Raw genomic sequence first — 10,917 nt, forward strand, 5'->3', positions numbered from 1 at the left:
AAAAAAAAAAATGTGTGCCCAGAGAAATCTTGTTCTCCTATCCTCTCTACCTATGTCCACAGGACTTCTTTTTGCAAAAGTAGGTGGAGTGTGTGTGTGTGTGTGTGTGTGTGTGTGTACACGCACTGGCAGGAACACCCATGCCTGCCGGTTACTCCATCTGTGTCCTGGTGATTCATGGGGGGAGGTTCCTGGATCCAAGTGCACGTGAGCACTTGTTGCTGGTGGGGGGAGGGGAGGGCTGCTGGGCTCGCCCTCAGGCTGGGGCGCTGCTCCCTGCCGCCTCCGGCTTCTCACCTGTAAACCGGCTGTGGTGGGAGTCAGGCAAGTTGATACCGGTCAAAGACGTACAACAGTGTCTGGGACATAATGACCATGATTTAAGTGGGAACTCTGATTATGATTACCCTCACCTTCCAGGCCAAGCAAACCCCTGTCTGGCTGGGAAGCCCTGCCTGCCGCCTGGCACGGTGCCCCCTCTTCCGTCTTGGGGAGAAGCAGCTGCAGCCTCATTCCAGAGCACAGCAGGGTGGAGTACCGTAAAGCAGGGAGACAAGCAGGGCTGTGAGTGAGGGCCTTGGGAGAGAGGAACAGAGGGTGCGTGGAAGGGACTGTGGTGACAGCCTAGGAAGCACATGCCGCCGTTGGAGTGATTCTGGAGGGGCCAAGAGTGGCACGGGGCAGGTGTGCGCCTCGCGGGAGGAGTGTTTGTACAGAGAGTCGCACAGTGTGAGGCACAGACCTTGATATCTGTGTCCAAAATGCCAAAGGTCCGGGGCAGGGCTCACTTGATGTATGCCAGACTCTGCCATGAAGCCCTTGTGATTCCAGCAAGGTGGGGGCTACCAGGAAGGTGAACGCGAGGCAGAGTTCTGGGAGAGGCAGGTGCCAAGTCAGGTAGGGTTCCGTGAGAGTGGGAAGGGAAGTCATGTTCAGGTTCTGATCAAAAAATTATCCACATGTCTGCCTCTAGACTTGTAAGGCTCCTGCAGGGTCTGGGAGGGGACATAAGTTGTATGTGGCCTGTCAGTTGTGGCTGCTGTCTTGGTCCAGGCAAGACATAATGGGATCTGGAGCCCCAAGGCAGCTGTGGAGGTGCTGCAAAGCCTTCAGAGAAGTATTTACTTTGATGATGGGGCCAACAGAGTCGGCATCTATCCATCTCAATGGGCAGCAGGGTCTAACTGGATCCTGGGCATGTCTCCAGAGTTGTTAAGTCTGTTAAGTCTATGTTGGGGCAGAGACCTTCCAGAAGTTTCAGGAGGGCAGGGGGAGGGTGGTGAGAGGGGCAATAGAGGAAATGCGTGTGGATCCCCAGATGGGGCTCTTGTCCTAGTTCCCACCTGACCCATGTGTGGGATCCATGCAGAGCCCACACTGTTAAATAACATGAGCAGACTCCTCACTGAATTTCCAGAAGAACAACTGCCCAAGCCACTCTGCTTTCTGGCCCTTATATGGGTTCTCCCCAAGATATCCTTGGGGGGTCCTCCGGATACTATGGCCCCAATGACTCCAGAACATGGAGGAAGGATCCCCATGGAATGAAGCAGAGCAGCAGTGGCCCCCAAGGACAGGCATGAGGGGTCAGAAGAGACAGAGCCACTTGGGACATCACTGTAGACCTTTCCAGTAAGTGAAGGACAAAGGATATGTGGTCGTGAACCACAGAAACCAGGGTATTCTGGTTATGGAATGGGGGACGGGGGAGAAGGCTGGGCCACTGGCCTCATGGATGCAGCCCAGCAAGTCCTGGAGAGGGCTCCAGGCTCAGCCCGTCACTCACTGTGGCCACCGCCCAAAGGTGGCCTGCAGAACCTCAGTGGGCCTTCTGTAAAGGAGGATGGAGTCTCCCCTCCCTCCCCCTGGGGATCAGCAGCAGCCTTAGATGAGCTCATGCGAGTAAAAAGCACCTTAAAATTACAAAGTGCAAAGAAGAAAGCAAGTGATGATTATTGTCATTATTCCCTGAGACTACGACATAATTTTTCTATGGCATAAGTGGTGTGCGTGCGTGTGTGTCCCATGTGCGTGCGTGTGTGTCCCAGAGTGACTTCAACACAGTCTCAGAACCAGAGGGCTGAAAGACACGTGGGGGCTAGAAATACAAACTGTAGCAGCCAAGGGCAGCATCTGGGAGTCCTTGGGCCATCCTTGGGCGCGAACCGAGCGCAGAAGCCGAAAGGGGCTTCCTCCCGTGCCAAGGGCAGTGTCCGGCCCTGGTCTGGAAGTGGGCAGATAGTTCGAGGGAGGACAGGGGCACTCCCGGGGACACGAGATGCAGCCAGTGGATTCAGACGTAGGTGTAGAGGCAATGGGTGCCTGCGTGAAAGTCTGGTGTGGGAGGACCCACGGGTGTGGCGGGAACCTGAGACAGAACACGGGAACGTCGTCACCCGTGGAGCTGAGTGGAGCCGTGAAGGAAAACAGAGCTTTGGGAGGGGTGCACGGTGATGGCCGGGGCTGGTTTAGAGGGAAAGACCCGAGGGGAGCACAGCAGCCTCCGTGAAGGAGCTCCCTGACTCTAGCCCTGCTGTCACACGTGCTGTTTCACGCCTGTCAGTCCACACAGGAATCCGGAACCTCCCTGGCTTCTGTAGAAAACCCTCTCACAGAGCAGTTTTTGAATTTTGGGAATTTATTGGAGCCTTGGGAAGCAAGGAGGGCTTCCCCCGGCTCTTCTCTCCTCCCTCCTTCCCACCCCATCTCTCATTCCCTCTCCCTGAATGTTTCTAGGAGCCCCTGAAGGCCTGGACCCTCCAGAGTCCCATAGCCTCATCCCACAGCCTCACCCAGAGCCCCGCCCACAGCCCCGCCCACAGCCCTGCCCACAGCTTCACTGACAGCTCCGCCCACAGTCCACGAAGCTCCGCCCGTAGCCCCCACAGGCTCCGCAGCCTCACCCACAACTCCGCCCACAGACCTCTAAGCCCCGCCCACAGCCCTCCGACAGTCTCCACAACCCGGCCCATAGCCTCACTCACAGCTCAGCCCACCGTACCCCACAGCTCCACCTATAACCCCACCTTGCAACCTCTCAGAGTCCCCCACAGGCCCACACACAGCCCCACCCCACAGTCCCCCAACAACCCTCCACCTGGCAAAGGAAGCTCATGCAGTGGAGACTCTGACATCCTTTCCTGCTTGGGCAGCCTAGTAAGGTTGAGGACAAGGTGCTTCCCGCTGAGGGGGTTATGGGCACTGCCTGGGGACAGGGATGCTAGGGCAGGCTGGAAAAGGACAGGACTGTCTTAGAGGATGTATGAGATTTGAGTATAGGACTCTGTTCCAGCTCAGGGAGCAGACCAGGAGATAAGAGGGAAGGTAGATAGGAGTATAATCCAGGACAGAAAAAGTGAAAGTAGAGATAAGAGATACAGAAAGTTGACTCTCTAAGTGTACCTTCCACTAATATGAAACAAAAAAGGAGAGGCCAGGAAGGGATGAAAATTAGCAAGAAAACATCAAAGAAAACATTTCCAGTTCTAGAGAGACACATGGGATGGAGGATGAAGGAAAAAATGACCTGCCCTTACAAATACCTGTTTGAAAGTGCAAAACAACACGGAGTAAGAAAAACTTGAGACACTTCAAAAATGATAAAAGTAAAATGTTTGCTGCAAAGAACTGAGATTCACGGTGGCTCAGACTTCCCATGAGTAGCAATGGACATAAGACACAACAGACACATGAAAAATTGCTCCACATCACTCGGCATCAGGGAAATACAAATCAAAACCACAATGAGATACCACCTCACACCAGTCAGAATGGCTAAAATTAACAAGTCAGGAAATGACAGATGCTGGCGAGGAGGCAGAGAAAGGGGAACCCTCCTACACTGTTGGTGGGAATGCAAGCTGGTGCAGCCACTCTGGAAAACAGCATGGAGGTTCCTCAAAAAGTTGAAAATAGAGCTACCTTACGACCCAGCAATTGCACTACTGGGTATTTACCTTAAAGATACAAACGTAGTGATCTGAAGGGGCACGTGTACCCAAATGTTTATGGCAGCAATGTCCACAATAGCCAACCTAGATGTCCATCAACAGATAAATGGATAAAGAAGATGTGGCATATATATACAATGGAATACTATGCAGCCATCAAAAGAAATGAAATCTTGCCATTTGCAACGACGTGGATGGAACTAGAGGGTATTATGCTTAGCGAAATAAGTCAGTCGGAGAAAGACAACTATCATACGATCTCCCTGATATGAGGAAGTGGAGATGCAACGTGGGGGGAGTTTGGGGGTAGGAAAAGAATAAATGAAACAAGATGGGATCAGGAGGGAGACAATCCATAATAGACTCTTAATCTCACAAAACAAACTGAGGGTTGCTGGGAGAGGGTGGTGGGGTTATGGACATGGGGAAGGGTATGTGCTATGGTGAGTGCTGTGAAGTGTGTAAACCTGGCGATTCACAGACCTGTACCCCTGGGGCTAATAATACATTATATGTTTATAAAAAATAAAAAAAATTAAAAAAAAAAAAGAATTTCCATATACCCCCCCCCCCCACACACACACAAAAAGAAGACACTCGGGAGGTAATTTTGAACCTAGTGTTCTATATTTGGCCAAATTATCACTCCAAGTATGAGACAAAATAAAGATGACACCTTTAAAGATGCAAAAATACGCATATACACTTCACACACATTCTTTCTTGGACAGTTACTTGAGGATATATTGCAGCAAAGTGAGAAAGAAAACGAAGAAATAGAAAGACGTGGTGGAGGGACCTTACATTAGTTTGCTAACAAAAAGGAAGAAAGGGGATTAAAAGCTACAGAGAGAAAACATGTATGTAATAAAATGACGTTTCCAATATAATGCAAACTAAAATGAGATATGATTTTAAACTACTGATGGAATAAAATATGTTCACCCAATTTGCCCTGGATGCTAAGAATATCTTTCTGTAGGCTCACAGAGAAGGAAATGTCCCCTAGCCTAGGACCTGGCTGTGCAGTGAGTGACAGGTGTGTCACCAAAACGCTCACAGCCCCGGAGGATAGAGGTGCTTCTTACTGTGCCACTTGAGTCCACGTTTACTGTGCAAAGTTTGCAAGAGTACATGACTGAGGGGTGGCCTGGGCGGGGGTGGATGGCAAGGGCCATGGGACCCTCACTTTCCAGAAAGGGAATTAAAGACATGGAACAAAGGTGGGGCAGCATCCATGAGAAAAACAGCAGTTTGTAAAGCTTCAGAGAGAACCTACGGAGCTCAAACATTCCCCGTCATGTAAGCACAGGGTGGATAGATGGAATTAACCAATCCTCTTTCATATCAGGAAGCCAGTATATTTTATCAAATGCTCACAGATCACAAAACAGGAGGACAGACAAGCATTTCACTGAGGCTTAAGGGAATTACTAAAAAGATATTTATAAAGAGAAATGATCATAAGGAAAGGGTTAGGCCTGGGGTGGTAGAACCTGTGTGGGGGCGGGGGAGCAGGAGGAGGGAGATTACTTTATCACTGGATTTTCTGGCATTTGTTTTTTTAACCTTGTTCACATGTATTACTTTGATTAAAATTCGCAAATGTTAAAAATGAAACCAATGGTTGAATTCCTTCCAAAGTCCTTGAACACCATGACTCAACACTCCATAAAGCAAAGTAAACATACTTTGCTGTTTTACTTTGTAAAGCATGTCACTTTCTCAGTTAGTTTTATAGTTATCACCAAATGTGTACAGAGCATGCCTTCCTTCCTCTACCTGTGCACACGAAGGGGAAAAAACCTTCAGGCTTTTACCTAAGGGTACAGCGCCGGGCAGGATGAGGAATAACGAGTCCCCCACCCCCACCCCCAGCTGGGGCTCCAGGTCCCAGAGTAGGTAACAGGGTCCCTTCCCGGCACTCAGGGCCGCATCCCTCCATGGTCTCAGATCAGTGAACACGGCTCTTCTTCCGGAGGCTTCCCAGCAAAGAGCCCCCGCCTACTTCCCTTTGGCTGGAACAGGTCTATTTTTATTTCATGTGATCCACAGCTTATATACCTAGCCAGCGGCCATGCTCCTGGTGCCAGGCTTTGCCCAATGCAGGGGGAGGCCCGAGGCCATCACAGTACACTTTAGGCTGCACATTGCAAGGATGGCCTGCAGGAACCAAATCCCGGGACCTTGTAAGATTGTTGAATGTTTCACACCTAGAGCAAATATGCAGAAAGAAAAACAGGCCCCACAGCTCCCACCACCTAGCAGGTACAGGTGAAGGCCTCTGAGCTACCTGCCTCGACGCCCCCCCACCAACATGGTTCTGCACGCCTGGCTCATGGGGATGGATGCACGAGGAGCACAGAGCATTGTCCTGTGTTTTCCAGCTCACAGGCATGTCGCCCTACAGCAGGGCTTCCTTTCTGTTGATGCGCTCGGTTCTGTGTTGCACCTTTGCACAGATGGGCCAGCAGCCACTGCACATGTCCTTCCTCACATGGCTGCGTGTTTAGGAGCTGTTGGGGTGTGTCTGGGTTTTGCTGTCCCTAAGGACACAGCCGTGGTCGATAGTGGACATCTCCTGGGGGTGGGAGGTAGGCTTCCCAGCTTACTCTGACAAGCTTTTAGCCTTAGCCACAAAAGTGGTATTGTGGTTTTTAATTACAAAAGTTATACCTGGGTCATTTTGAAAACTTAAAAAATAAACAAAAATAAGTAAAAAATAATTTGTAATTTCCACTACTTGCAGATAAAAGTGCTTGTGTTTTGTCTTTTACCGGAATTTTTCTATGCATATATACATAAGCACAATTATATAGGTAGAGAGAAAACTTTTTTTTTTTTTAAGATTTTACTTATTTACTTGACAGACAGAGATCCCAAGTAGGCAGAGAGGCAGGCAGAGAGAGAGGAGGAAGCAGGCTCCCTGCTAAGCAGAGAGCCCAATGCGGGGCTAGATGTGGGGCTCAATCCTGAGCAGAAGACAGAGGCTTTAACCCACTGAGCCAGCCAGGTGCCCCTGAGAAAACTTTTTAAATAACATGTGATTATACTTTGTAAACTGTTTTATTACCTGCCTTTTTTACTTAATAGTATATTGGATACTGGACACAATGGATGATACATGTTTCACTTAGCTAATCCCCTATTCCTATATACACTATTTTTAAACATTTTGGTGTTTTTTAACAGATGATTTTAAGTGTTTTATTATTTAATATTGCTGCATTCTCAAGAATATATATAATGGAGTTGCAAGGTGGGTTTTTGCTGTATTTTTTGTTTTGTTTTGTTTTGTTTTTTAAGAGACGGAGAATGAGCAGAGGAGGGAGGGGCAGAGGGAGAGAGAATCCTAAGCTGGCTCCACACCCAGTGCCGAACCCCACACAGGGCTCGATCCCACAACCCTGAGATCATGGCCTGAGCCAAAATCGGGACTCACCCAGGCGCCCTCAGAAGTGTGAGTTTTGACCTCCCCACCCCCATCCCTGCAGAGCCGGTCATGGCTGGTCCCTCCACACTAGAGGCACCCACTCTTCTCCATGTGGGGTTTGTGTTTCCATGATAATCGAGGATCAAGCACTAGCAGCTGGTCTTCCTTCCCCAGGTGAAAGTTCATATAAGAAATTCCCTGGACCTGGGTTGGGAGAGAGCTGCAGAAGCCCAGACTGAGCTGCCCTCTCCGCTCTGGGCGTCCTACCCCCGTGGGCCCTGCGATCAGTCTCTACTAACCTTCCAGAATGTGCTCATAGTTAGAAAGGGAGGAGAAAAAGACAGGGAGCAGCTTACGTTCATCAGAGCCAGCCGTCAGTAACCATTTTCCAAAAGCAATAAGGGATCAATCAGCAGAGGTCTCCTGCGGTGGCTCTGTGTGCTGATGACTCCTCTGAGGAGGAAGCCTATTGATGGTGCAAATCGTATTGATATTTCTTGCTGATACTCTCCCGGTGCTCCTCTTGTTGATACTCTCCTGGTGCTCCTGGGGAATTAATAAATGACTCGCTGACCCGTTGCGAGGCTGGGAATAGAAGGCACTAGGACCGGGACAGGGGTAGAGAAGCAGACTAAGTCCCTGAGTGCTGTTTCCCCGCCTTGCCCTGCTGGGGAGCCTCCAGGTGAATGGGGGGCCCTGCCCTACCTTCTGCCTGTGTGGAGGTTCCTCATGGGAGGACTGAGCCTCCTAACTGCTTGTGATGGGGTCGTCTTGGCGGCTGCGAGTGGGAGTGGAGGCCATACCCGAGGGACCCGGTGTCTGGGCACAGACACAATTCTTGCTGACTTGGCGCCTGACATCTGGTGCCTCCCAGCGAACTTGACAACAAGCGTGCGTGTCCCCCCGCCAAGCCGGTTTCCCCAGTGAGGCAGGAAGGCGAGGCTCAGAAAAGGATCTCTCTAGGGCTGCTCGGTGGCCTGGTCAGAACTGAGAGCTGCTGTGCTTTTGTCTGTGCAGAGACATACCTTCGCTCTGGGTGAGGGTCCTGCCGGCCGCAGCAGGCCCCCTGGGCTGTGGTTCTCAGACCACCAATCACTCTTCTTCTTCTTAATGGTCAGATCACTCATTTTACTTTTATTGTTTTTAAGATCTTATTTATTTATCTGAGAGAGAGACAGAGAGAGCATGAGCACAAGAAGGCAGAAGGGCAGAGGGAGAGGGAGAGGGAGAAACGGACTCAATGCTGAGTAAGCAGCCCCATGGGGGGCTTGATCGCAGGACCCGGGGATCACGACCTGAACTGAAGGCAGACACTTCACTGACTGAGCCACCCAGGCGCCCCTCCCCATCACTTCTTTAGAAAGAATTGCAGTGGAGTGACTACTGTTTCCATGGTTGTTATTTCTAATTTTCAGAGCTGACAACTGAAGGAAAATACCGTGAGGGACTACGAAATGCACGTGGCAGATGCTGGGTCTGGTTTAATTTCCCGTGTGACTGCAAGGTTCTCCCACCACGTGGGGGTCGCTCAAGCCTGCGTCTCTCCGATGTAGCCCACGCTGCCGCTGTGCTCTCCCGTGGCTCGGGGTGGGTGCAGGAAGGCCACGAGGGCTGGGGCAGGTGCGAGGTTATCCTGCACTTCGTCACAAAGGCCCTTGTAAGAGGGAGGTGGGAGGTCAAAGAGGAGAGACGTTGCTGTACTCTTGGCTTTGAGGATGGATGAAGGGGCCAGGAGTCAAGGAATGGAGGTGATCTTTGCAGGCTGGAAAGGGCAAGAAACAGATGCTCCAGAGGACACCAGTCTTGCTGACCGCATGAGTTGACCCTATTAGACTCACTGCAGATTTCTGACATCCCAAGCCATAAGAAACTATGTGTCGCCTTAAGCTACTCTGTTGGCAGTGACTTGTTACATCCGTAAGAGGAAACTACGATGGGCCCAATGCTTCCAACAGCATCTCCATCAGACCCTGTGTGTCCTGTGTACCGCTGCTGTGTGCTCTCCAATCCATGCCAGTGGCAAGGTCAGGACAGAGGTGACAGCCCTGTCAGGAGGGACCAGGTGCCATCCCTGGGCGAAACTGCTATATACTAAGGACGCTTAGGGCTCTTGCTAATGGCAGGATTTTTTTTTTTTTTTTTTTGAAGATTTTAATTTATTTATTTGACAGAGAGAGGGGGAAAGAGAACACAAGCAGGGGGAGCGGCAGGGAGAGGGAGAGGGAGAAGCAGGCTCTCCACTGAGCAGGGATCTCTGCGTGGGGCCCCCGGGGTTAATGACCTGAGCCTAAGGCAGATGTTTCACTGACCGAGCCCCCCAGGTGCCCCTAATGGCAGGAATTTTATCACGGAATGCATGAGGTTTGATTAAGGGGTACTAAGCCATCCATATCCCCAAAGTAAACTACACAGTCTAACCCACCAAACACCAGCCGCATCCCCAAGATGACTGACATGGCCATAAAGAGATCGGTTTAGAGGATTATGCCCCATTGGGTCCCCCTGGAAAATCCTGTGGCCTTAGTTTTGCTTGCCAACCAGGCTCCCATCCAGAGTCACTCTGTGGCATTTGGGACAGGTAGCACCTCAGCCTCTGCTTGAAAACCTCCAGCAGTGCGGTGATCACTGCTTTGCAGACTCCTGCCAAATGATGGGAAGTTTCTGCAGTTGGTGGGCCCTGCTGGCTCTGCCCTCTGATGCTACCCCCCTATGCTCCCCCACTCACCCCGCTCAAAGCCAGCACTCCCTGTGTCCCCAGAAGACCCGAGGGCGGGTCAGCAGCAGCCAGTCATAGGCTGGGTCTCCTCCAGACTCAATGTGGTAAGATGGGTCTGTCTCATCTGGGAAAGACACACTTGGTCTTGTTGGTTATGGTCAGGGGCTTGCTGTCATCCTACTGGCCTGTTGATGCTATTTTGAATCCTCTGTTGGTCCAGAAATTAACTACTATATCCCCATGTCTGTGCAAACCCTCCCCTACAGTGCATACTTCAGCTAACTGCTCTGGGTGGGACGTTGTAATGCAACATCCTGATAAAAAGTGCCGAAAGTGTTGGGCAAGGAGTGTCTGGGGGCTGACCACACTGTAACACCCAGTCCCTGCTCAGTTCTGATAGCCCATCACCACAGACCCTCCGCCCCCACACATTGCTCGTGTGTTTTTTTAAACACCAGGAAAACCTATTGCTTGAGCATTTTCTTCCTTCTGCATGACTGGGTACCTCTCAAGGTCGCAGGACACACCTCGGCCCTGAGATGCAGGCTCCCCGAATGCCAGGCCCCCATCTTCTAGAAAGGAGCCCCAGCAGGAACCCGGAACTTCTTGCAAACCTCAGCAGCGATGTCACGATGTCACGACGGATGGCTGCATTCCCCCAACCCCGTCAGTATTTCTAAAGCATCTGGGCTCCTGTCAACACACAGCTATTTATGGAAATGGATCCATCCGGCTTGCTGTGATCAGGGAGTTCCCCAGCAGAAAGAAATGGTGTCTGAGAAGGCGGAACACCGGCTCTCCTGGGAAAATGCCCCCCC

Source organism: Enhydra lutris, unplaced genomic scaffold (assembly GCF_002288905.1).
Source record: "Enhydra lutris kenyoni isolate GAN:26980312 unplaced genomic scaffold, ASM228890v2 scaffoldscaffold29, whole genome shotgun sequence".
NCBI lineage: Eukaryota > Metazoa > Chordata > Mammalia > Carnivora > Mustelidae > Enhydra > Enhydra lutris.